The following is a 27,006-nucleotide window of genomic DNA, read 5'->3' as shown; positions in this document are numbered from 1 at the left end:
CAGAAATTAAACAGCGAATTACTGGAAATGCAGAAGACATTGTAAAACAAGGTGACCTGACTTGTACCAGATAAGAATGGGAACAAAATGGCTGGCTGAAGAAGATGCACTAGATGACATGAAAATTTTGTATCACTTGTTTATTGAGCATTCATATGTGCATGCAGTGCTTACACAACATTGCCAACTGGTGGGTATTGTCCCATATTCTTCCCGTCACTTTTTGGACTTTTTGCATTAGACAATGGACAACCTAATTGCGCTAGAAAGTGCCGACTAGCAACCATGTTTTAAGGCAGGCATGTCCAAAGTCTGTTTTGGGGTCCTAATCTGGCCCACCGGTTGATTTAATCTGGCCCCTGTGGCCCTCACGCATGTTCACTTCATCAAATCCAGCCCTCTTTGAAAAAAAGTTTGGGCACCCCTGTTTTAAGTGAACAAACAATTTGTCTGGAAGCACCCAAAGACTGCATTCAGATGGTCACTCACAGGGCCAGATTTAGATTTGATGAGGCCCTAAGCCACTGAAGGTAATGGGGCCCTTTGTCCTTTGTCAACAACAAATTGTCACTGTTTTTTGTGTTGAATATATGTGATATGGTAATTTATGGACCTAATAGGTATCTAAAGCCATTTGTGCATGTTGCCATGCAACCAGTCCATGCAGAATGTAGGCACCTAATAATAATAATAATAATAATAATAATAATAATAATAATAATTTATTTGTACCCCGCCCATCTGGTTGGGTTTCCCCAGCCACTCTGGGTGGCTTCCATAGAAACCAAAAATACACTAAAATATCACAGATTAAAAACTTCCCTGAACAGGGCTGCCTTAAGATGTCTTCTGAATGTGAGGTAGTTATTTATCGCTTTGACATCTGATGGGAAGGCGTTCCACAGGGCGGGCGCCACTACCGAGACTGCCCTCTGCCTGGTTCCCTGTAGCTTTGCTTCTCGCAATGAGGGAACCACCAGAAGGCCCTCGGCACTGGACCTCAGCGTCCGGGCAGAACGATGGGGGTGGAGACGCTCCTTCAGGTATACTGGGCCGAGGCCGTTTAGGGCTTTAAAGGTCAACACCAACACTTTGAATTGTGCTCGGAAACGTACTGGGAGCCAATGTAGGTCTTTCAAGACCGGTGTTATGTGGTCTCGGCGGCCGCCCCCAGTCACCAGTCTAGCTGCCGCATTCTGGATTAGTTGTAGTTTCCGAGTCACTTCAAAGGTAGCCCCACGTAGAGCGCATTGCAGTAGTCCAAGCGGGAGATAACTAGAGCATGCACCACTCTGGTGAGACAGTCCGCGGGCAGGTAGGGTCTCAGCCTGCGTACCAGGTGGAGTTGGTAGACAGCTGCCCTGGATACAGAATTGACCTGCACCTCCATGGACAGCTGTGAGTCCAAAATGACTCCCAGGCTGCGCACCTGGTTCTTCAGGGGCACAGTTACCCTATTCAGGACCAGGGGGTCCTCCACACCAGCCCTCCCCCTGTCCCCCCAAAACAGTACTTCTGTCTTGTCAGGATTCAACTTCAATCCATTAGCCACCATCCATCCTCCAACCGCCTCCAGGCACTCACACAGGACCTTCACCGCCTTCACTGGTTCTGATTTGAAAGAGAGGTAGAGCTGGGTATCATCTATATATAAAAATGAGCAAACCAGTGATATTTTAGTGAGCAGGCTAGCAGGCGGGGGTCATTACTTACATCATAGGTCCCTATACAACACAAAATACTGTTGCTGTATGTAAGTTTTTTATCTTATATTTTGGAAATGTACATCCAGTTTTTTTCCCTTTAATTTTTTTGGGGGGGCCCCAAGAGAGTGGGGCCCTAAGCTATATCTTGTTTAGCTTATACGTAAATCCAGCAGTGGTCACTCACTACACAGTCAATAAGAGTAGCAAAATGTACACAATCCATTGGGTGCAGTATCATAAAACACCCACATGTAATTTGAACTAGCCTTCAGGAGGCAGCTGCTTCTCTGCTTCTTAGCTTCCATATGTAAACAGACTACCGCATTTCTTGGCTGCAGTCATTTGTGTAACCAATATGCTGTTAAGGGTGGGATCCATGCAGAGGCCCCTATAGGTCAGTGATGTGAAATTAAGAGCACTTCAGTTTCCCATTCCTTACCTGCAGGCAAGTTGATGGATGCATTCTTGGCCTGGATCTCATAACATCTATCCTTGAAGGCTAGCGCTCATTAAAGCAAGGCATCAGTTTTACGGATATGTTTCACTCTCTCCAAAGAATCAAATTCAAAGCAATTCCACCCCCATCTTTCAACACTGAGGTCCAGCTCCAAGGGCCTTCTGGCGGTTCCCTCGCTGCGAGAAGTGAGGTTACAGGGAACCAGGCAGAGGGCCTTCTCGGTAGTGGCACCCACCCTGTGGAACGCCCTCCCGTCAGATGTCAAGGAAATAAACAACTGACATCTGAAAGCAGCCCTGTTTAGGGAAGCTTTTAATGTTTGATGTTTTAGCGTGTTTTTAATATTCTGTTTGGAGAGTAGCTGGGGAAACCGAGCCAGATGGGCGGGGTATAAATAATAATAATAATAATAATAATAATAATAATAATAATAATAATTGATGATGATGCACATCCATAGATCAGGTCCTCTCCTTAATTCAATGTCTCAGGACAATGCAGCATTAAGAAAAAATGGTTCAAAGCAGTGGCAATCATACTAAAATAGATATAATTAAAATAAGGAACTATTATTGCTTGGTGGAATTCCCCTCTGAACAACATATATTGTTTTAATGACAGCTTGTGGCTGTAGATGCAAAGTTCAGGCCAAATGACTTACCGTATGTGCCAAATACACTTAGAGCTCTTAAGCCAGTCATGCCATCAGACTGTCTGCTACTTCAAAAGCCGTACAACTGGAAACACAAGACTCAGCTGTGCTCTTACAACTTGTGAAATATCCTATGTGAGGTCAGCATCTTGAATTAAAACCTAGGGAATTTTCTGGGAAATGTTCCCTGCCCCGCTTCCCCTCACCCCCCGCAGCTTCAATACAGACAGAGATTGCTACAGATTTTTCAAAACTTCATTGTCTCCCTGTGAACATTAAGAACATTTCTCAACAATCTTGGCTGCTGTTTGTATATTTAAAGGGTTTTTTTGTTTTTGTTTTTAAAATCTGATTTTCTTAAAGCTACTAGATTTTCAGCTCGTGCATAATTAAATTATGGAGATGAACACAATTCAATAAGCTAGTTGGCTTTATTTTTTAAAACTTATATCTGGTTTACATTTTTAATGGAAAGATGTGACAGATTTTTAAATTCATGATAAACTCTCTCTATATATATGACTAATGATTCATGAAATAAAATTTTCTGTTTTTATTCTGAAATTATTTTTTCTGCCTTTCTGAAATTACACCATTAATGCAAAACCTATATATAAACAGGAATGTGTTCTGAAAGCTGATATCAATTTGGTATTGCATGTATATGTAACCAAATATTACAAGTTTTAATTCATTGATGTATTTTGTATTTGTTTTATAAATGCAATTTTACTGCTGATCTTATGCTTTTCACTACCAGGAGAATTTTTCTTAATATTGGTGATATTGTTGTTGTTGTTGTTATTGGTGGTGTGTATGTGTGTGTGCTTTGCAAATTAGTAAAGGAATCTTACATAGAAATGCCTTCTCTGGATAACTTTTTATATATCATAATTGACTTTAAATGCTACCTGAATAAATTGTATTATATGAATTTTTTTCTAAGCTGTTCACCAAGAGAAGATAGAAGCTATTAATATACACTTGTTATATCTGTAGATCTTAAGACAAGGATGAACCTTCAGATATTGCTGGACTCCAACTCCAGCCCCAACCAACATGGTCAGGCATTAATTGTCAAGGGTAGTAGGAGCTGGAGTCAAAAGCATCTGGAAGACCACAGGTTCCTCATCCCTGTCTGAAGGGTTGTTTAAAAACACTTTTAAGATTGATGTTCAAAATCTTCTTGTTTACAACATATTCGGTCATTTCTCTTGAGAGCTAGCGGTAGCAGGTCTTTTTTAGAATGATCTGTCAAGCCCTGCTGCTAACTCTTTATTGCCTGAATGCCTTCCAAACCTGACCATTCGTTGTGATCCCATCCCATGCAAACATACTTTCTGTCTGTGCAAGTTCAAGTGAGACAAAGAACGTATTGTCCTCTGCCGTGTAAGAGCTGAGACTCTCTGGATAAATATTTGGGAAATCCTTCAATGCTTCACTTGTAGACGTTTGCTAACATCCTCTGCTTTGCCAGACCATTTTATTAATTGTTTATTTGACCAATGGAATCTGTATTGTTTGTTACTAAGCTACAATGAATATCACTGTCTGCAATACATGTAATTGCAAAAAGACCTTTGTTGCCCCCCCACTGTATTAAATGGGTCTTAGTCCTTAACTTGATCCCACTGAAATTATAGAAGGAAAACTGGTTAGGTCATATGTCCTCAGAACAAATGCAATTTTGAAAGAATCGGGAATTTAGTGCAATGATATTGTTTATAATCTTCATCACTGTATTTTACAACTGCAGTCATAACTAATGGGCAAAGTAATAAAAATAAAAAAACATTTTGCAGGTTATGTTTTGCTGGCAAAGTCAATGGTCAGACTGGCAAAAAGCACCGCCAGTGGGATCCCCACTGGGAGCACCAGCAGAAGATCCAAGAAAGGGGTATTTCAGGGCAATGCTATTTTTCTAGAAAAAGGGGAGCCAGAAATCCGCTCCACTTAAATGTGGGGAGGAGTTGCGGTGGACCACATCGCTGCCCACTCCACTCCGAGGGCGGGGGGCGGAGTCCCACGTTGCCCGGAGGATCCCAGCCACCCAATCCGCTGGCTGGGGAGGCGTGGCTGGGACCCATTTAAACGGAGGCACGAGCCACCATGAACGCCTCCCTTGTTCTCTTATAATGGCAATGGCACCTACCTGAGAGGTGCTAGAACTGAGTTCCGGCAAGTTCCGGCTGGAAAAGGCCCCATTCTGGGGGCATGGAATAGAAGGGGCTAAGGCAGCCTGAGGGCTGTGTCATCACAAGCCAGTTTCAGTGCCACTATGCAGCAAAATTGCCCCTGACCTGACCCCAATAACTGAACCAGCTCCAGACTAAAGCAATCTTCCTGTCCCCTGCCACATTTGGTCCTGGCCATGTGCTGCAGCGATGTTGGTGTGGCAGTGGTCTCACCTCTCCATTCAGCCCTGCTGATCGACACCTGGGATTTAGAGTGCACTCTCTGTATGGAACCAGCTCACTACAGTGGTACCTCGGGTTAAGTACTTAATTCGTTCTGGAAGTCCGTTCTTAACCTGAAACTGTTCTTAAGCTGAGGTACCACTTTACCTAATGGCCGCGCCGCCGGAACACAATTTCTGTTCTCACCCTGTAGCAAAGTTCTTAACCTGAAGCACTATTTCTGGGTTAGCGGGGTCCGTAACCTAAAGCTTATGTAACCTGAAGCATATGTAACCTGAGGTACCACTGTATGCCTTCTGACACTGCACTGCACATATCCCTGTTCTTCTTTAAAATACCAAAGCCATATTAACTGAATGTTGACAGTGGCTGGGAATTAACTGGAACATATACTGTATTAATAGCATTACTGAGGCTCTTATAAATACTTTTGTGTTACACACACACACACACACACACACACACACACTTTAAAGGTGATTATTTTTCTTTTAAAATAGCAATAAAAACAGAGGGTTAAAAAACAAAGAATGTCTTCAGTTGCTGCTGTGGTACATGCTTACTATTAACTGACATATTTCTTCAGTCAAGTATTTGGGAAGACAGCCAGAGGCCATTGTTATGAAAGAATAGCTTGTGATACCTCTGCCTGTCTCACAAACTTTGTGAAATCTCTTAAAATCAGTCTAGGTGACTTGCTAGCCTTAGGACCAGTATGTACTTACTTAGGACCAGTAAGTCATATTTACTCACCATACATGTGCATGTGACTAGCCTACAGCACTGGGTTCAGACCAGACTGAGTTAGGCCAATCAGCTATGATAGTATAACCTAAACTGCTTTGGTGTTTTCTACAATCAGTCAGTATATACATTTTACGAAATAAAATAATAAATAAGCCTGTGGTTGAAGCCCACCCAAAAATAGTGACAGTCTGGGAGTGCTCCTGGCAGAGTGGACAATAGCAACAGATTGTATTATTAGAAGTTGTCAGAGACTAACAGCACCAAGAAGATATTGCATCCATGCCTATGTGCCAGCCAGTCATAATGGTGACACTCCGCCAAGACTGTCATTGCTATTTTGTCCAGCTGTTTTTGTCATCATGAAGAATTAATGCCTTGGGAATGAAAGGAATGAAATACAGTTCTTATAATTTCAAACTGGGTCTGAATTACTGCCTCAAGTTATCTGAGAAAGTCAGAAAAAATATAATTTTATCTGAGTAAACGAGAAAATTGTATGAAGTAAAGTTTGACACTTTCCACCTATCTTCTCCTCCTCTAATGGAAGCATGAGGAGTCAGAATTTTTTTTGGATAACTGCAGTTTACTGTTACAGCTGAACTCTGAACTGGGATTAATCTGAACTATGGTTGAGTTAAGATCAAGTAATAATCATATATATAATAATAATAATTTATTATTTATACCCCACCCATCTGGCTTGGTTTCCCCAGCCACTCTGGGTGGCTTCCAACTGAATATTAAAAACAATACAGCATCAGACATTAAAAACTTGCCTAAACAGGGACGCCTTCAGTTGTCTTTTAAAAGTAAAATAGTTGTTTATTGCCTTGACATCTGCTGGGAGGACGTTCCACAGGGCAAGCGCCACTACTGAGAAGGCCCTCTGGCTGGTTCCCTGTAACCTCACTTCTTGTAGTGAGGGAACCGCCAGAAGGCCCTCGGCGCTGGACCTCAGTGTCCAGGCAGGATGATGGGGGTGGAGATGCTCCTTCAGGTATACAGGACATGGAATGAGATGAGCCTCGCTCTGTGGAATTCCTTGTCCATGGTGGTCCAGCAGACAGCATGTCCCTTTCCCCCATTCTACTGCTATTGGAGCATCAACAGTAAGGAAGGGACAGCCACAGAGTTGCATGAAGGAGGCCTCCGTGGGTAGACCTCTTGCCTGCCGCAGAGAGGGAGACCTGCCCAGTCCTGTGGCTACTGGGATACCTGGGAAATTGACCACAGAATTGCGCCCTTAGTCTTTGAGGAGCATTCTATAGTCACTGGTTTACATTTACTCGGTTTTCTTTATTGTTCTTTCATGCTGTTTGCATTTGGTACATTACCTTGAATGTTGTTGTTTTTCAGAAATGTAATTACAGTGGTACCCCTGGTTAAGAACTTAATTTGTTCCGGAGGCCCGTTCTTAACCTGAAACTGTTCTTAACCTGAGGCAGTGGCGTAGCGTGGGTTGTCAGCACCCGGGGCAAGGCAAGTAATTTGCGCCCCCTAACCCGTGGATTTGCGCCCCCTAACCCATGGATTTGCGCCCCCTAACCTGTGGATTTGCCCTAACCCCAGATGTTGCGCCCGGTGCGGCCGGCCCCCCCTGCACCCCCCACGCTACGCCACTGACCTGAGGTACCACTTTAGCTAATAGGGCCTCCCGCTGCAGCTGTGCCGCCGCCGTGTGATTTCTGTTCTCATCCTGAGGTAAAATTCTTAACCCGAGGTACAACTTCCAGGTTTGTGGAGTCTGTAAACTGAAGCATTTGTAACCCGAAGCATTTGTAACCTGAGGTACCACTGTAAAACATTTATATATAATAAGCAGTACTATTTTTCCAGAAAAAGAGGTGCCAGAACTCACCACAAATGCCTCCCTTGCTCTCTTATAATGGCAATAGTGCCCACCTGAGAGGTGCCGGAATTGAGCTCTGGTGAGTTCCTGCTGGAAATAAAGCCCTGATAATAAGCAATGCTGATAATATTGAATACAAGTATTCTGAAACCTGATCTAGGACCTAGTTTCATTCTGAAATGCTGGGATATTTCCATGATTTTAGTGGATGCTTAACACAATATTTACTGATGTAGCACACTGCACAGTCAGAGCTGTCCTGGGGTTTTTGCTGTTTAATTTGTCCTGGACAAATTGAAATGTTACTGTCCCCACACCAGCCCTGTGCCTTAACAAGCACCAAGCTGCAAAACAATAAGCGCATTAAATAATCAGGAGTTGACCATAATACTATTTCCCCTTCCTATCATTTTTCTTTTCTTTTTTACTTTCTTCCCATTACAACCACATTTGCAGCTGGTGGAGATCAGGAGACTCATCACATCTTATGAAATTCATCCAAAATATCATACCAAGCCCATGAGCTTCGAAGCTGTCTGTGTGCATCACCTCCAAAGAGTACTCCCTTTCCAAGACATTTGCATAGATGAGTTTTTGAAACCCAAACAGTTTTACCTACTTTGCCTCTATAGTGGAGTGTTGCCTTTCTGACATGATTAACCGAATGGGAAATTCAAGACCCATAGTCTTCATAAATTATTATTATGATTCTTATTAGACACTATGATAAATAATGTCCTGGAAACTCAGGCTGCATACACATCTTACATTAAAGTATGTGGCTTCCCCCAGAGAATCCTGGGAACTGTAGTTTCTCCTTCACAGAGCTACAATTCCCATCACCCTTAACAAAGGACTGTGCCCAGGATTCTTGGGGGAAAGCCATGTGCTTTAAATGTATAGTGCAAATGCATCCTCAGTTTCCACAAAAGAAGTCTCTCAGTGAGCTAACTTCACACTCATGGATAACTACTGCTTCAAGCATATGAGGTCACATGTGCAGTCTAGTATTTTGCTGGACCAATGTGTTGACTTGTGAATACAGTGATGTCGTAATGTCTCATAAATCTGTCTGTGTGGATCTTCCTCCTCCTAAGACTGGAGAGACAAGAGTGTGTGGGAAAGCTGAGAGTGAAAGGGAAAGGCTGGATTTGAGGAACTGACAACACCTCATCTAGAAGATAGCTCCCCGAATAAGGCTGTAAACACATTGCCATCTTAAAACACAGCAAAGTGAGGTTATTTTTCACTGTGCTTCAATTCAAATGTGCATGGTATTTTCCACATCACTATGCTTGGGACGTGATGGTGCTGTGGTCTAAACCACAGAGCCTAGGGCTTACAGATCAGAAGGTCAGTGGTTCGAATCCCCGCGACGGGGTGAGTGCCCATTGCTCGCTCCCTGCTCCTGCCAACCTAGCACGTCAAAGTGCAAGTAGATAAATAGGTACTGCTCCGGCGGGATGGTAAACGGCATTTCCATGAACTGTTCTGGTTTGCCAGAAGTGGCTTAGTCATGCTGGCTACATGACCCGGAAGCTGTACACCGGTTCCCTTGTCCTATGGAGGGAGATGAACGCGCAACCCCAGAGTCGTCCGTGACTGGACCTAACGGTCAGGGGTCCCTTTAGCTTTATGCTTGGATGTGTCACCATGCTGCCTGCTGCCTGTCCACAGGGTGGAGACAGAGTTGGGATGTCTTTGCCTGATGTGAATTGCCAAGTTGGTTTCCCTGCCCCTCCATCCACCCCCAGTTCCATCCCTCCAGTTGAACACCCCCCAAAATTGCCTTCGTGCAGCTGTCAGCTTCAGCCATGATCCCATACATCTCCCAGATACGATGGGGTTTATTCACAAGTAAGAGAAGAAATGTCTAGGGAGCACATCAAAGTTTAAACCCATTCTTAGAATTTCTAGTCCCTCCTTGGCACCTACAAACATCCGAGAGAGAGAGAGAGAGAGTGAGAGTGGGTGGTGAAAGGAAGAATTTTTTAAATCCACAGAAATGCATTAAATGTGGTGCTTGTTTACATGTCACATTTACAGTAGGCTCCAGTTAATGATCAAATAAATAAAAACACACACTTCCTTGGAGAGGACCATCTTGTCATTAGCAATAGTGGCAGAGGTATAAAGCACTTAGCCCTGATCATCTGTCTTCACCAATTACCCGTGAGATTTTTATTGCAATGTGATTTATAAAGATGCTAATCGAGTTTTAACTTCTGAGCATCTTGAACAGTTACTAGCGTAGGCTGCCTATTCCTGAATATGAACCATATTGTACTGAATGAAAAACCTCTGTGCTTTGAATAGTACACTCACATCCAGTGGGTGCTGGAGTAGACTCATCAGCAACAGCTATTGGTGGCAAGAACATCCTGGGATTCTTAGAGGTCCTCTGAAGATGCATGGAGAACTTGCTTATGGCTGTGCATCTTCTGGGAGCTGCAGAAAAGCAGCTGTACTAAGGGTGGTGGTGGGAACATTACTGAATCCCTTAATGCCAGCATTTGATCCAAGGTAGAAATATCCACAGGCTAAGAGAGCTTAGGCCATGTGCCCTGGTAGAAGTCTAATCTCTTGGTGACATAACATGACTCAGTGAATGCTTCCACTCAGCTCAGTGGCGCATGCTTGCAAGTCTCAATGCACAGGAAGCCATCATCATCTGCCCTGTTTAGTCCTCCTCCAGTGAACTGAAGGCAAGGTTATTTTCTTCCTTTCTTCCTCTTAAGCAAGCTACTTGCACAGTACTGTATTAGCAGAGATGTGGTTAATGTGCTGCTTTGCCATGAACAGAATGTGGCAGGGGGAAGGAAGAGATTTCTGTTTGTGTGTGTTTTGCACTGCAAAAACTGATTCGCTGTATGGAGGAACAGCCTTGGAACTGAAACGGGTGATCCTTCCAATCAAGAAGTGAGAGCATGTGTTGTGATTCCAGACTTCCCTATTAATAGATTGTAGCTAATGGAGCACAAACTTTGTCCTAAATTCAGGTGCGTTTGGGGCAAAACGTGATCAAACAGCTTTTTCATCCTGCTGCTTCTGTGCCTAGCACCACTCTATGCATGCCTGCTCAGAAGCAAACCCCACTGAGCTAAACTAGTCATAAATATGGCCTACAGGCATCAGAAAGAGCGGAAGGAATTACTAGTATCTGTGGCATCTCACAAAGGTGAGGTATAAAAGGTGCGGTTTAAATACAATAAACAAATAATAAACGAGACTCACTCTCAGTAAGAGAGCATAGGATTACAGCCAAACTGGGCAATCCTACACATGTTGATTCAGAAATGGTCTTCTTCAATTCAATGGGATTTACTCATAGGATTGCAGCCTGAGTAACCGAATTATTGGCAATCATTGCTTTGGTATGTTCTGCCAGGGTTTTCAAATTGCATATCTTTTGTGTGTGCTTTGCTAATGTTTTATATGTAATTACGTTATATTTTGGGATTCTGCCTTGCTAAAGGTCTTGCTCTACCCTGATTTTCTGTCCTGCTTCTTCATTTTTCTGTTGGTTCAATATATAAGAAAATGCAATGTGACTCATCTGTCAAAAGCTGTTGTAGGCTTTTTCGTAGAATCTGCTTAATGACAACAGGGAAACATTGCCATTATATAAGAAAGACTGCATTTATGCCCAATAGTCTACAGACCTTCAAATTTCAGAAACAAATATTTGAATCTACAAGATGGGAGGAAAGATATATAAGCATATTGAAAAGCCCACTTGTTGTTAAAACTGAAACAATCCTTATACAGTAGTGATTTTGGTTAATTGCAAAGTTGTTACCTCTCTTTCTCAGCATTTGTCAGAATGACAGAGATACAGTACATCACTTGATATAGCTTTCATCTTCAACAATGCATCAGAAGGAAACACTCAATCTAGTACATGTCAGTAATAAATCACAATGATCATACCCCACTGTGGACATCACCTCATTTCATCATGGCTCTGGACTTGTTTGATTTACCTTTCCCCCTAGTTGAAGTTACACATAGTTTTTAAGTGTGGGTGGAGATTGCAGTTTCCTGTTCTGCCCATCAGATGAATTTATAATGTCAACTGGACCATTGGCCCTCTATGTGTAGCCAGTGGTATAATGAATAAACTTTTCATAGATGTATAAGGTCCCATGCATGGTTGATGGCCAGATCATGCTCGCCATATATAAGTTGGACGTCAACCATGCAGTGGATTTTATGCATCTAAATAAAGTATGGAACACTGTATGGAACTGATTATTTAGTAGAATTCAATGGATTTTATGCATGTCGACACTAAAGAAATGTTAAATCCATGCATAGATGCCTGGTTGAAGCAGACACACGTGGTGAGCATGATAAAAAGATACAGTCCTCTTCTGTTTGAGAGAGTGTGTGAACTAGTCCAGTGTCTTTGGTGGAACAGCAACTCATGCAACTAGGTCTTAAATCAGGATAATTTATCAACCTGCCTGTATCATACTGAGGTCATCTTTGGAAGATGGGCTTCAACCATCTAGAGTTAGGAAGGTGACAACCAGAGAGAGGGCCTTCTGAGTTGTGTGAACCAAATTTATGGAACTCATTCCACAGATAACTTCTTTGCAATACCATATAAAGACATTTTGATGTTCTTAAGCCTTTTGATACTTCGTTTATTCTAATATGCTATTATTTCTTTATTTACACACAACTTCTGCACTGACTGCTGCAAACCAGTAGGGCTTCAGAAATGGCAGTTTCTCCACCACAAAATCCACCACCACTTCAGGCAAATCTCAAATTTCACTGTAAAATCTTAAACTGAAATTGAACTATTTATGGTTGAAAATTCTAATCTAATATTTGTATGGTTTTTTTAAAAATCTACAGGATGTTTGTTTGTTTGTTTGTTTGTTTGTTTGTTTGTTTGTTTACAAAGGGGTGATTTATAGTTCAAAATGTAACCTTTCAACTTATTTTTTTCTAGGTGCTGGCGATAAAAATATATTTTTCCTTTCCAAAGTCTGATGAAAAACCAAGGCTTCTGAACACCCTTGTGCACTAACTCACAGCTCCATCCTTTCCCCCCAAATCTTAATGTAAGTACCACCATCTTAATGCTGCCAGTGTTTTCAAATGTACACAATTTTCACCCATATATTCATTAAATATTTTCCAATCTTCTTTAAACGTATATTCTTCTTGTTCTCTGATTCTGTAAGTTAAGTCTGCAAGCTGAGCATATTCCATCAGTTTAAGTTGCCGGTCTTCTTTAGTTGGGACCTCACTCATTTTCCATTTTGGGGCTAACGAAAAGGCTATTTATGTATGCCACTACTGCGGCCCATGTTTTGTTAGGGGCACAAAATTTCAACACCCGGTGCTGCCTCAATACAGCTGCGTGCTCCTGTCACTGGGTTCTGTTGAAAGCAGCTTCTTCATGCGAACCAGGAAGTGACCTCTCCAGACAACAGAACGACTCTTCTTTTCTTATCTCTGAGGCTGGGATCTCCTGGATGACACAGATGCCATTAAGCCATTGAATGTGCATGCCTACTCCATCTATTTCACTCCCTCCCACCCCTCTGTGCAGCCCAGAAGCTGGCAACCCACACTATGCCACTGATCTCCCCCATGTCTCCTATTCTTCCCCCTGCCCCCTCTCTTCCCACAGCGAATCACCTGCTTTTCTGCTTCTCCAACTATAGCAGCTGTGGTGATCTCTCTGCCACTGCTGGGTTCTGGGAAGGAGCCAAAGCAGGAATCCTTCAGAACCAGGCATTCTGGGTGAGGTGGCCAGGAGAATGCATGCGCTGTCACACAGTTCACTGCTGTAGTAGTGTACGGATTTTCCAGGCCACCTTGCCCAGAATGGCTGGATCTAGGAAGGACACCCTTCTCCCTTTCACGGAGTCCAGATGGCAGCTAGTGGCAGGTAGCCCATGTGCCATTGTGGATGGGGTCAGGTGGGACCAGCCTTCACTCTGCCATCTGGGCCTGGCACACATGGTCAGCAGGTTGGACTGGTTCAGAACCCTGGGGCCTTCTGGTTGACTGCTGGCTCTAGGCAGAAGGAGAGGACAAGTGAGTGGGCAGCAGATCCATGGAGAGGAGGAGTGGTGTCATGAAGACACCTTGTCCAGGGTCCCCACAATACCTAGAGCTGGCACTGCTGGGAATGGTGCAGGATATAGTGTAGGGGGCTGCAAGTGGAGTTGATGGACATACCTTGCATGAACAAAAGAGCAGCTCAGGACTCAAGCCAACGTACTCCTTCTTTTGGACATAGGGACTAATACTTGGAGAAGTTATACAAGTCCGCAAGCTAATCGAAGAAACAGAACCTTGAATACTGACTCCAGCGCTGTCCCTTTTAGCAAACTGGTGCCTTCTCCTTCGTGAGTCGGCTGCAGCCGCTGAAAAGAATCGGAATGTAATGAAGGTTTAGACAAACCTTGGCACAAATATTCCACCACAATGAGTGTTTATCTACCGAGATCAGCCAGCTTTACGAAATTGAAAACACACTGTTGATGCGAACTTACCCCCAACGCAAAGCTGCTAGCGCTATATGCAAACTTCAGTGGCAGGTCCCATCTCCCAAATTTACAGAGATCTGTAAGCTTTTAGGCTTCATGTCTGTTGCCAAGGACATTTGTATCCAATAGAGATTCTGGGCTCCAACCAAAAGCAACACTATAATTGTCTCCACCAAAAACAGGAGGTCCTCTCTGGGATTTCCTGTCTCTAAATCCCACCCACTCCCCTCACAAATGGCCTTCCAATGTTGCGTTTTCTGAAACCCAAAAGGAAAATATGTTCAATTTATGCAGGTGAAAAGATGCTCAGCTTTCATCAGGATTCTCTCTGAAAGCATTAGGCAAAGCAGAAATATACCCGTTGGCGGTTTTAAAAACTTTTTATAGAAAAAAACACACCATCATGTGAAAATAATAGTCAGACTTAAGGATTTAGATTAAAGTAACAAAATATTTTAAGAATGCGCTTGCCTGAGTCTCTTCAGTCTGTCTGGGATTCCTTTGCTGTAATCCAATGTAGGATTGGCCCAACTTAATCATCGCCAAGTGGATATATATAAAGGACTTAAGAAAAATAATGTATGCTTTTTTGAACATACAAATGAGAGAAATAGAAATATATCCAAATAGAAAACTCTGTACAGTTCATTCTCTCATTCCAGCCACAACACAGAGGGGGAATATATCAAGGCAACCTCAAAGGGACTCACGAGCTTAGTATCAGTTACGCAATGGTCAAACTGGAATTTTTGATTTTAAATTAAAGGCACAAGCTAGCACAGGTTTGTCACGATTTATGCATTTTGGTCTGCATGCAGAAGGTCACAGGAACTGTCTTACACCAAGTCAGACCACAGGCCCATTTAGCTCAGTGTTATCCAAACTAATTGACAGACACTGTCAAACTTGAAGACATCCCAAGCCAGTAATAGTCAAAGCACAGGCAATATTAGGTGGTGGTTGAAGTGTTGGATTAGGACCTGGGAGACCAGATTCAAATCCCAATTTAGCCATGAAGCCCCTGGGGTGATGACCTGTGCTTGGTTCAGTTGCTCTTAGCCTAGCCCACCTCATAAGTGTGTTTCAAGAATTAAATTGGGAAGGGGGAGAACTATGTACACCGTCTTGACCTCCTTGGAATATAAAACGTGGAATATAAATGTAATAATGAAATAAACAATAAACTGTGTAGAAGAAAATGAGGAACTGGAGGTGGGCGCCTCATAATAAGCTTTGGGTCACCACAAATTGTTTGTCCACACCTCCAGGGAAGTGTCTTCTGTGTGATGGTGTTAAAACTTATCTGCTTTAATGCTTTATTTGAGCACAAGGCCAGGGCTTTTTTTCAGCCAGAACTTACTGGAATTCAGTTTCAGCACCTCTTAGGTGGGCCCCAAGGGAGAACAAAGGAGGTGTTCATGGTGAGTTCCGGCACCTCTCTCTCTAGCAAAATAGAACTGTGCAAGACATTGTTAAGCTCAGAAACCCCATGCCAATAATAGCCAAAATCCAAACATAAGGATTTCTGTTACCAATGAAACATTGAAATGGATTTGTTTTAAAATGTTCAATAGCTTTAAATAATTACAGTGGTACGTCGGTTCTCGAACGTAATCCATTCCAGAAGACCGTTCGAGTTCCAAAATGTTCAAAAACCGAGGCACAAAGGGGCTGTCTGCAAATTTAGTTGAGAAAATTGAGAAACACGCAGTGGAAGCCATTCAACTTCTGGGGCGCGTTCGAAAATGGAAGCATTTACTTCTGGGTTTTCAGTGTTCGGGTTCCAAAATGTTCGTCAATGGAGACGTTCAAGAACCGAGGTGCCACTGTATATAAAAATGACATGGCACAATCTGACCAAATATAGCACAGCCAAATATGCCCCCCTTCATTTCCATGGGAAATATGTAAGAGCACTTTCACTTGATAATTTCTCCTATTTGAAATTGGTAGGGCGTCAGAGCTTAACTTTGGCCGGATCACACCCCCTATGAGTTGGAAAATGTTAAGATTAATTGGACTACATCTTGTGTGCACAATTATCTAAAGTGTAGCATATACTTCATATTATCCCAGGAATAACCAAACTTGTTCCGTATGTTTGCAATAAATGGCAAGCTTACAATACTTTATTTTATAGCAATTATTAAATATTTGTGTGAATTTGTACTTTGGTATACATTGTGTCCAACAGTCATTCCAGTTAGATCCATGACATATTTACCTAAACCAAAAGGGATGCACGTGCAATATCATTTGTTATGAATTCATATAACCATCCAATGGGTTTGGGGGGGTGGAAGTATGTGACTGAATGAATTCTTCATTTTTTCTGAGATAAATCATACCTAGAATCTTGTTCTTACATTATAATGTTCCTAAAAGCAAGCTCTACATGTTAGTATACCTAAAATCATTCTGTAATAAAATATCAGTGCTCAAATTTTCTTTTTCTTTTTTTAATTCAACTTATTTTGGGCACAGTACATCTTGAATTGCAGATTCAAAGCATTATATATAAATTTAATTTTAAGCTTGAGGTGTGCCCTTTCAGATGGTGGGAGACGCCAAAAAAGGGGCATGCGGACTTTTCCCAGAGCGTGGGAGTCTGGGATACTTTTTGTATGCAATAAAAGCTCATTTTTCAGAGCATGCCGGTGTATGATATGCTTCTGTTGCAATAAATTTGAGGTTCAACCATAGACTGACTGGACTAATCTGTAGAAATTATCAGTGAACCATGTTCACTGGGTGATATTGCCAGGGTCTTTGCGCTAGTGGCTGCCGCTGCATTCAGTTATGAATGAAGCTGGATTGGGATTTCTTTTCCGGGGGGGGAGGGGGTCATGTAAAGGCACTGAATCTGGCAAGTTTGTAGTAAACTTTGAGCTTGAACAAAATTTAAGGTTTAGGTAATGAGAGATGTCATGGGAAACTTAACTGTTAAACTGCTATTCCAACTGTAGGCGGCACTGTGTCCGAACGGGGGAAAGTTAGCTATGCTGCTGTTCTAGGCTGTCCTTAGCAATAAAATTGTTCTGTTGGGCATCTGTTTGAGTCCAGGGGCACCAGATAGGGGGGCCGAGGGGTCTTGGCCCCTCACATTTTTTTTTCCAAGCAAGGGGCCAGGCACAACGTGTCAGGGTGGCGTGCTCATGTGGCAGGAACACGGCATGTGGCGCTAGTCAACGCGCCTGTTTGGGCCTGTTCCCTTCTCTGGAATGACCTGACATTGAAATTATAAATTGTCATACACATCACTTCCTGTGCGTGGGATTTCCACCCCGACTGAATAAAGGTGCCATGGATTGAGAATGCCACATCCACAAGTCAAACTGGGAAGGCAATCACAGTTCCTCAAAAGTTCATACTCAAAAAGAAAATTTGGAACCTTCTGAAATACAGTGGTGCCCCGCAAGACGAATGCTTCGCAAGACGAAAAACCCGCTAGACGAAAGGGTTTTCCGTTTTTGATTCGTTCCGCAAGACGAATTTCCCTATGGGCTTGCTTCGCAAGACGAAACGTCTTGCGAGTTCTTGTGAGTTTGTTTCCTTTTTCTTAAAGCCGCTAAGCCGTTAATAGCCGCTAAGCTGCTAATAGCCGTGCTTCGCAAGACGAAAAAACCGCAAGACGAAGAGACTCGCGGAATGGATTAATTTCGTCTTGTGAGGCACCACTGTACAGGTCTTTGGATTCAAATTGTTGATGAACTTGAAATTTGTCTCACATGTCATTTCAGGTTTAGTTCCTGTTTTATAAGCCTAGGGGTTTTGTGAGGGTGAGACAGGACACGAGGAAAGAAGCATTTGGACCAAGACTTGTAGTCTGTTGCAATGTGAAGCAAGTAGCCTTTGACTGAAAAGAAGCTGTATACTTACAGTGGCTGTCTAGACGGGTGACGGTAGCAAGTTCTGCCACCTCTCTTCCATGTGAATAGCATCCCTCTTCTTGGGCCTTCCATATTTTGGGAAGGAGCCACAGGTTTAGAAGCGACGGTTTCAAGAACAGGGTTCAGCATTTACTTAGACAAATGCTCCCATTCCTCACTTTGTTTGGCGAACTGTCACTAAGTAAGTAATGGCAGAGGAAAGGAAAGGGTCTGGCTTAGGGCCTGAGTAATGACGCCTAAGTATGCATTACGCTTAGTGAACAAAGTTCACAGTTTGCAGCTAAAGGTCACCAGGAATTCATGCATTCTTGGCACTCTCACTCAGTCCAAAGGAATGTATCAGACTTTGGTGCTTGGTATTTCAAGGTCGTTCCTTTTCCAAAGTTATATGAAAGCACAATCCGGGGGGGGGGGGGGGATGAGAAAAGGTGGATGTGTCAGGGATTCTTTCTTCACCATGGTCTTCATTATTGCTATCTGCCAAACAGATGAAGTGTTAACAAGAGAGAGGTGTTGACATATCTATTGTGGTTTTTCATTTATACGTCACATTTAGTGGGTAGGATGCTCTGTAGCTGTCCTATATGTTCTTCTTACTAACCCTAAAAAGACATGGGGCCAGCATCTCTTAAGAAATCTCTTCTTCAAAAAGTGTTGCAGACATCACAGGATTCATGGTTGATCTATGTAGGGGGTGCTGGATCTTGCAAAAGACTCCATGCAAACCTAGTAACCCTGTGTGTGCCCTGGATTATGTTCCCACAAAGGCCACTTTGAACTGTCTCTGTGTGGGACGGCTGCTCAACCGAAATTCTTGTAAGAAGCACGTGTTTTACAGATATTCAGATCATAAAAGTGTCTCAGATATTTCTCACACACTGTATTGTGGTACGATGAGCTGTAAGCTTGAAGTGCGCTTGGAGCAATGAAGCATTATCCAAGCTGATGGTTGTGCCAAAAAGATGAGTTCATGGTGGCTTAAATGAATAGCCCTCAATTTAAAAAAAAAAAAATGGTTCTGCAAATAGGCCATTTGGGGTGTTTCCCACCTTGTAAAATGCCTTTAAAAATGGAATTACATTAAAAACATAAATGACTCCTGCTGAATCAGAGCAAAGGTTCATATAGTCCAGCATTTTGCTCTCAGATTGACCAAGCAGAAGCCTATGGGAAGCCTCCAAGCAGGACATGAGTATAGAAACAACCTCTCCACTTTTGATTCCCAGGCGCTGGTAGGAAATAATGCTTATTTTGTGTATGTTGGTCCCATGCGATGATTGCGCACCTGGAGTTTTTGGCTCTGTGTATAATTTCTGAGAAGCTGTACTTGATCACAGCTTCTCAGCAGGTTTGACTGCATGTGCACAGAAAGGGTGAGAAAACCCAGGAAATATTCTTACAGAAATTAAATGCAGCTGTGCTGAACCACAAGGGAAAATAAAATGCAGGCTGATGAAAGTTTCTGGGAGACTCAAAAGTTTGCGGACTATTTTGTAGCCTTTAGGCTGGCCTAATACAGGTATTAGGGACGCGGGTGGCGCTGTGGGTAAAAGCCTCAGCGCCTAGGGCTTGCCAATCGAAAGGTCGGCGGTTCGAATGCCCGCGGCAGGGTGCGCTCCTGTTGTTCGGTCCCAGCGCCTGCCAACCTAGCAGTTCGAAAGCACCCCCGGGTGCAAGTAGATAAATAGGGACCGCTCACTGGCGGGAAGGTAAACGGCGTTTCCGTGTGCTGCGCTGGCTCGCCAGATGCATCTTGTCACGCTGGCCACGTGACCCGGAAGTGTCTTCGGACAGCGCTGGCCCCGGCCTCTTGAGTGAGATGGGCGCACAACCCTAGAGTCTGTCAAGACTGGCCCGTACGGGCAGGGGGGTAATACAGGTATTGCACTAGTGTGGATTCAGCAAATGTCTGTGATACTTATCCCACACAATACTCTATGTGCACAATTCAAGTTATGCCTTTGGTGTAGGGATTTTGTGATGTGTAAGGTAGCCTAAATAGTTCTTTTATTGGCTTGCTCTACATAATGCACCTGTCCTGCCACTGAGAAATTTATGAGTTTCCAGCTCATCCTCTTCAAAGCATGACTGTTGAAACTGAGTGGATCAGTGGTGCCACCTAGTGATCCGTATAAAATCAGATTTTTCCAAAGTAGAAAGCACAAACTTCCCCTCCCTCCCCTTCTCCCTCCTGCACACTTGTATTTGCCAGTAGCATTCTGTAATAGCAGCCAGGGTTTAAACAAATGCTCTTATTTCACCAGCTACATTCAGCTATTGCCATGTTTTTGGTTAAATTTATAGAATTTAGGATGTTTGTAATTGGGACGTCTGGTTCCCTCCCCCTCACTGGCATACATTCTGAAATTGCATTCTTTTCTTTATGCGTGCAAGTAGCTGTATTTAGAAAGATTTCTGTTTCTCTTCTGGCACAAGAGGTCAGAAGAGATGGATGACTTGTAGGCTACAAGATCATATTATGCATACCCGAACACTGGTTTAAATATTAAGGTAACCAGCTTCTGCCAATGAGCAGCACTCAGCACCGTTTCTGGACAGTGTTGAGATATTATGGTGGAGTCATGGGAGCACAAGAAACTCCCTTCGACCAAGTCAGACCATTGACACACCTAGCTCAGTATTGTCTACATTGAAAGGCCTGGCAACTTTTGCATGCAAAGCAAGTGTTTTACCATTGAGCCACAGCTCCACACACCCCAGGTTTCCCTCAAGCCAGACCCTTGACTTTTTTATTTTCCCAACCTGCGCGGCTAGACTTTAAAACTTTTAGCCTCCTGGCCCAATAAACAGCCTGAAGCGCAATATATTTTGCAAGGGATTTTATTCTCTTCAGCTTTTGTATTGCTGAATAAAACTTAAAAACTTGCAGACTGACTAGAGTTTCTCCCCATGCTTGGTTTGTGGTTTTCTTTGAACGTTCTGGGGTTTCTTTTGGTCTTATTTATCTGAAAGTTTCTTAACAACAGTAAAAACAAGATCAGAGAAAGGAAAGGAAAGATCATGGGCACCACTAAAAGTTGGTTCAAGTCAGGCTAATCTACTGCCCTGCTTTTTTCAACAAAGGTAAACAACAGATCCATTCTATTTAGATTTTAAGAACAGAGGAGCAGCCCTGCTGGATTAGACCAAAGGCCCATCCTGTTCTCACAGTGGCCAACCAGGTGCAAAGGAAACCCACAAGACCTGAGCTCTCTCCTCACCACAACGCTCTTCCCGCTTGTGATTCCTAGCAAGGGGGGGGGGAGGAGACATTGATAGTCTAACCCTCTTTTAATAAGAGAAAACAAATAGAAGGAAGTGTAGGTAAATATTTGATAACATTACTGCACAAGAAATTATGATTCAAACTGGAAATTATGGCTTTCAGCAATATATAAGCCTGGGCCAGACTGGTGTTATGTTGGGGCCACTGTGAGGAATGGCAGATAGATCCAACTGCTTAGAAAATCAAGCCACAAAAAAGGGCCTTGCCAGGGTGTGGGTCGCAGATGTCCAAGGGTGAGATGTTAATGTTGAGCCTATGGTGAGTAATATGAACAGTTCAGGAAAGAATTGGTCATTACCCCTTTACTGACTATATTAACCCACATAATCAGCATGGGGAATGGCTGTGTCTCAGTAATAGAGCCTAAGGTAAAGGTAAAGGACCCCTGGACAGTTAAGTCCAGTCAAAGGCGACTATGGGGTGTGGCACTCATCTCGCTTTCAGGCCGAGGGAGCTGGTGTTTGTCCACAGACAGCTTTCCAGGTCATGTGGTCAGTATGACTAAACCGCTTCAGGCTCAACAGAACACCGTGACGGAAACCAGAGCACACGGAAACACTGTTTACCTTCCCACTACAGCAGTACCTATTTATCTACTTGCACTGGTGTGCTTTCGAACTGCTAGGTTGGCAGGAGCTGGGACAGAGCAACGGGAGCTTACTCTGTCATAGGCTGCAGGGTTCAATCCGTGGTGTTTCCAGGTAAGGCTGGGGAAAACCCCTGCGTAAAAGTCTTGGCCGCTGCTGCCAGTCTGTGTCAACAATCCTGAGCTGGAACGGCCAATGGTCTGACTTGGCATTAACGTCCTATGTTCTTAGGATTCAGATGTGCATTTAGCCCTAGAGACATTTGATGCAGGAATTCATCAGTTCTCTCTTACGCTACAAACTCTATGAATTAGCCTTTCGTGGTAACATTTCATGGAAAGTGGCAGCTGGACACCAGCTTATCAGTCCTTGATCTCTAGAGTAACGGTTTTTCCACTACGGACAGTCAGGCCCCCAGAGTGCTTTCTGTCTGGAGCCAGAGACATCAAAGTAAATCCGTTATTTTTATTTGCCATTACTAAAACATTCACAGAACATGCTGGAAGAATTGTCTCCCTGTCTGTTCTTCAAAGAGCTTACTGTGCTAGGGAAACCTTAGAGACCCTGTGACAATGTAAACAGATGTGCTGACTCCTTGCTGAGATACACAAGGTTCAAAATGAACCAAGATGATCGGCTTGCTTAGGTATAAATCACTGTTTGTGTACATAGCCTTTTACAGAGTAGCATGAGCAGAAAGGCTAGGCCCCTGACCCAAGATGCTTACAATCTAAATTAGATAATATTCAAGTGATGGGTTGTTATACCGTAGAGTCTTCTATGAATATCTGGGGAAAGGATGAAACTCAGTGGTACAGTAAATGTGTAAATTCCCTGGTTCAATTCCCAACATCTCTTGCAGTCAAGCAATTGTAAATGCTCAGCACACAGTTTTTAATGTGGTATGCTTTTGCAGTTTTCTAGTTTTGTGCAGATCTGAGGGTTCAAAAGAAAAGAAAACATATATAATGCTATACTCTGTTCAGAGAGCCAGTGTGGTGTAGTGGTTAAGAGTGGTAGACTTGTAATCTGGGGAACCGGGTTCGCTTCCCCGCTCCTCCACATACAGCTGCTGGGTGACCTTGGGCTAGTCATACTTCTTTGAAGTCTCTCAGCCCCACTCACCTCACAGAGTGTTTGTTGTGGGGGAGGAAGGGAAAGGAGAATGTTAGCCGCTTTGAGACTCCTTCGGGTTGTGATAAAGCGGGATATCAAATCCAAACTCCTCCTCTTCTTCTTCTTCTTCTTCTTCTTCTTCTTCTTCTTCTTCTTCTTCTTGTTATGAGCATAACCAAAAAGAAACCAGAGATTCAAGGAAGCAGTGGGCCTGGAAAGGAGAGTAGCAGAAAGTGATGATTGATCCACTCACGCCAATACACCTGTGACCCTGAGTGAGCTATATGGGGCCAATTTTTCCCCAATATATTTGATTATTGGGTAGATATGAATTTACAGAGGAAAACCATTAAAATTGGTGTTGCTTACAGGTGGAATTATAAAATTGTAGAGTTGGAAGGGACTTTGAGGGTCATCTAGTGTAACCCCCTGCAATGCAGGAATCTTAGTTAAAGCATCCATGACAGATGGCCATCCAGCCTCTGCTTAAAAACCTCCAAAGAAGGAAAGTCCACCAACTCCTGAGGCAGACGGTTCCACTGTTGAACGGCTCTTACTGTCAGAACGTTCTTCCTGATATTGAGTCGGAATCTCCTTTCTTGTAACCTGAAGCCATTGGCTTGGGTCCTACGCTCTGGAGCAGGAGAAAACCAGCTAACTCCATCTTCCATATGATAGCCCTTCAGACTGAAGATAGCTATCATATCTCCTCCCAGTCTCCTCTCTTTCAGGCTAAACATATGCAACTCCCTCAACCATTCTTCATAAGACTTGGTTTCCAGATCCTTGATAACCTTGGTCACCCTCCTCTGCACACGTTCCAGATTGTCAATATCCTTCTTAAATTGTGGTGTCCAGAACTAGACACCGTACTCCAGGTGTGGTCAGACCAAGGCAGAATAGAGTGGTACTATTACTTCCCTTAATTGGGACCCTATACTTCTGTTGATGCAGCCTAGAATTGCATTAGCTTTTTTGCTGCTGCATCACACCATTGATGTTAAGCTTGTGGTCCCCTAGATCCTTTTCACATGTACTATTGGCAAGTGAGGTGTCCCCCATCTTATATTTGCACAACTGGTTATTCTGCCTAAGTGCAGAACCTTACATTTGTCCCTGTTGAAACTCATTAGGTTAGTTTTGGCCCAGTTCTCCAATCTGTTAAGGAAGGCAAATAGCGGCAAACACACAGTAAACTTGGGTGTGGCAAATCCTGACCAATGGATTTGGAACATAAGGCAACTTCTTATGTTCTTCTTATCAGAAGCAAAATTGCCTTTGTGTGGATTTACCATTTTAGTTAACAATTCAAACATGAGTTCATGGATAGGCAGCTTAGCTGAAGAAATTTCATATTTTTAATAATAATAATAATAATAATAATAATAATAATAATAATAAATTTTATTTATATCCCGCCCTCCCCAGCCTTAGCCGGGCTCAGGGCGGCTAACAACAATAAAACAGTACAAAAGTACAACATAAACAACACTCTAAAATCATTCATTCTAAAATTAATTAATTCAAGCCACTGGCAGCCATTGGGCCAGAGCTCCGCGAAGATTGCCGAAGGAGGGAGTCAGGCTGTGCCCTTGCCAAAGGCCTGGTGGAACAGCTCTGTCTTGCAGGCCCTGCGGAAAGATGTCAAGTCCCGCAGGGCCCTGGTCTCTTATGACAGAGCGTTCCACCAGATCGGAGCCACAGCCGAAAAGGCCCTGGCTCTCGTTGAGGCCAGCCTAACTTCTCTGTGGCCTGGGACCTTCAAGATGTTTTTATTTGAAGACCGTAAGTTTCTCTGTGGGGCATACCAGGAGAGGCGGTCCCGTAGGTACGAGGGTCCTAAGCCGTATAGGGCTTTAAAGGTTAAAACCAGCACCTTAAACCTGATCCTGTACTCCACCGGGAGCCAGTGCAGCTGGTATAGCACCGGGTGAATGTGATCTTGCAGCGAAGACCTTGTAAGGAGTCTCGCTGCAGCATTCTGCACCCGCTGGAGTTTCTGGGTCAGTCTCAAGGGCAGCCCCACGTAGAGCGAGTTACAATAATCCAGTCTGGAGGTGACCGTCGCGTGGATCACAGTGGCTAGGTCAGGGCGAGAGAGGTAAGGAGCCAACTGCTTAGCTTGGCGGAGATGGGAAAATGCCGCCTTTGTTATAGCTGCAATCTGCGCCTCCATGGAAAGGGAGGTGTCGAAGATTACACCCAAACTCTTAACGGACGGTGCTGGCACTAATTGCACCCCCGCAAGAGATGGGAGTTGCCCCCCCAATCCCATATCGCCCCGTCCCAGCCACAGGACCTCTGTCTTCGAAGGATTTAGCTTCAACCGGCTCCCACGTAACCATCCAGCCACAGCTTCCAAACATCTGGTCAGTGTCTCTGGGGCCAAGTCAGGATGGCCATCCATCAACAGATAGAGTTGGGTGTCATCAGCATACTGATGGCAACCCAGCCCAAAACTCCGAACAAGCTGGGCGAGGGGGCGCATAAAGATGTTGAAAAGCATCGGGGAGAGTATCGCACCCTGAGGTACTCCACATACCAAGGAGTGGCGCGATGACAATTCCCCCCCAAGCGCCACCCTCTGTCCCCGACCAGAGAGAAACGAGCGCAGCCATTGAAGGACTGTGCCCTGGATCCCCACGTCGGCAAGGCGGTGGTCCAGAAGTTCATGATCGACCATGTCGAAAGCTGCTGACAGATCTAGAAGAATCAGCAGCCCCGACCCGCCTCGATCCAGCTGTCTACGAAGATCATCTGTTAGGGCAACCAGAGCCGTCTCGGTCCCATGACCAGCGCGGAAGCCGGACTGGAATGGATCCAGAGCCGATGTTTCATCCAGAAACCCACCAAGCTGTTCAGCAACCGCTCTCTCAATCACCTTACCCAGGAACGGAAGATTCAAAACCGGGCGGTAATTGGATAGATCTAAAGGATCTAATGATGTTTTCTTTAAGAGCGGGCGCACCACTGCCTCCTTCAGTTCCCCTGGGAATGTCCCCGTGCCAAGGGACAAATTGATGATATCCCCCAGGAGGGCCCGCACCTCGTCTGGACACGCTCTAATCAGCCAAGACGGGCACGGGTCAAGAGGACAAGTGGTGGGCTTTCCAGCTCAGAGGAGTCTGTACACATCGGCTGGGGATATCCGGTCGAAGTGGTCCAATACTGGAGCCGAGGACAGTCGAGGGGCCTCCAGTTCCTTTATTGTATCCAAATTGGCAGGGAGGTCATGGCGGAGCAACAAGACCTTCTCCGCAAAAAAGCTCGCAAATGCCTCACAGCTATGTGTCAAATTGTTATTTAAATTTGGCTGTCCCTCAAGGGACGTTAAAGACCTGATTATACTAAATAATTGCGCTGGGCGAGAGCTAGCGGATGCAATGGAGGCCGAGAAGTATGACTTCTTAGCAGCCTTCACCGCCATCTCGTAGGTTTTCATAAAAGCCCTATAAGATGTTCTTGAGGCTCCGTCATGGGCACCCCGCCATACTCGCTCTAGCCGTCTGAGGTCCCGCTTCATTTTCCGGAGCTCCTCGGTAAACCATGGAGCCCGGTTTCTGCGGGGTCGCAGAGGGCGCTTAGGTGCGATCTCATCGATGGCTGCCAGGAGCTGGGTATTCCAGCCCTCAACAAGCTCAGTCAATGAGTCGCCAGGGGGAGCAAGGTCCCGCAAGGCTTGGCGGAATCTATCAGGGTCCATCAGCCTCTGCGGTCAAGCCCAAATCGGCTCGCCACCTAAGCAGGGTGGGGGTGGAAAGTCAATCCTGGCTTTGACTTTAAG

The 27,006-nt window shown here is 44.1% G+C and overlaps 1 protein-coding gene across 3 annotated transcripts in view; it reads left to right on the top strand.

The window, feature by feature from the left end:
* The window catches only part of COL8A1 (collagen type VIII alpha 1 chain), a 105,791-nt gene that overhangs the window by 63,115 nt on the left and 15,670 nt on the right, over positions 1 to 27,006 (top strand). For all 3 annotated transcript variants that reach the window (XM_028726636.2, XM_028726634.2, XM_028726635.2), the window contains one exon: positions 12,792 to 12,903. The gene's annotated coding sequence lies outside the window, so the exon portion shown is untranslated. The remainder of the gene's footprint in view (positions 1 to 12,791; positions 12,904 to 27,006) is intronic.

Source organism: Podarcis muralis, chromosome 4 (genome assembly GCF_964188315.1).
Source record: "Podarcis muralis chromosome 4, rPodMur119.hap1.1, whole genome shotgun sequence".
NCBI classification, from domain to species: domain Eukaryota; kingdom Metazoa; phylum Chordata; class Lepidosauria; order Squamata; family Lacertidae; genus Podarcis; species Podarcis muralis.
Note: the sequence above shows the minus strand (reverse complement) of the source record. Positions and strands in the feature narration are given on the sequence as shown.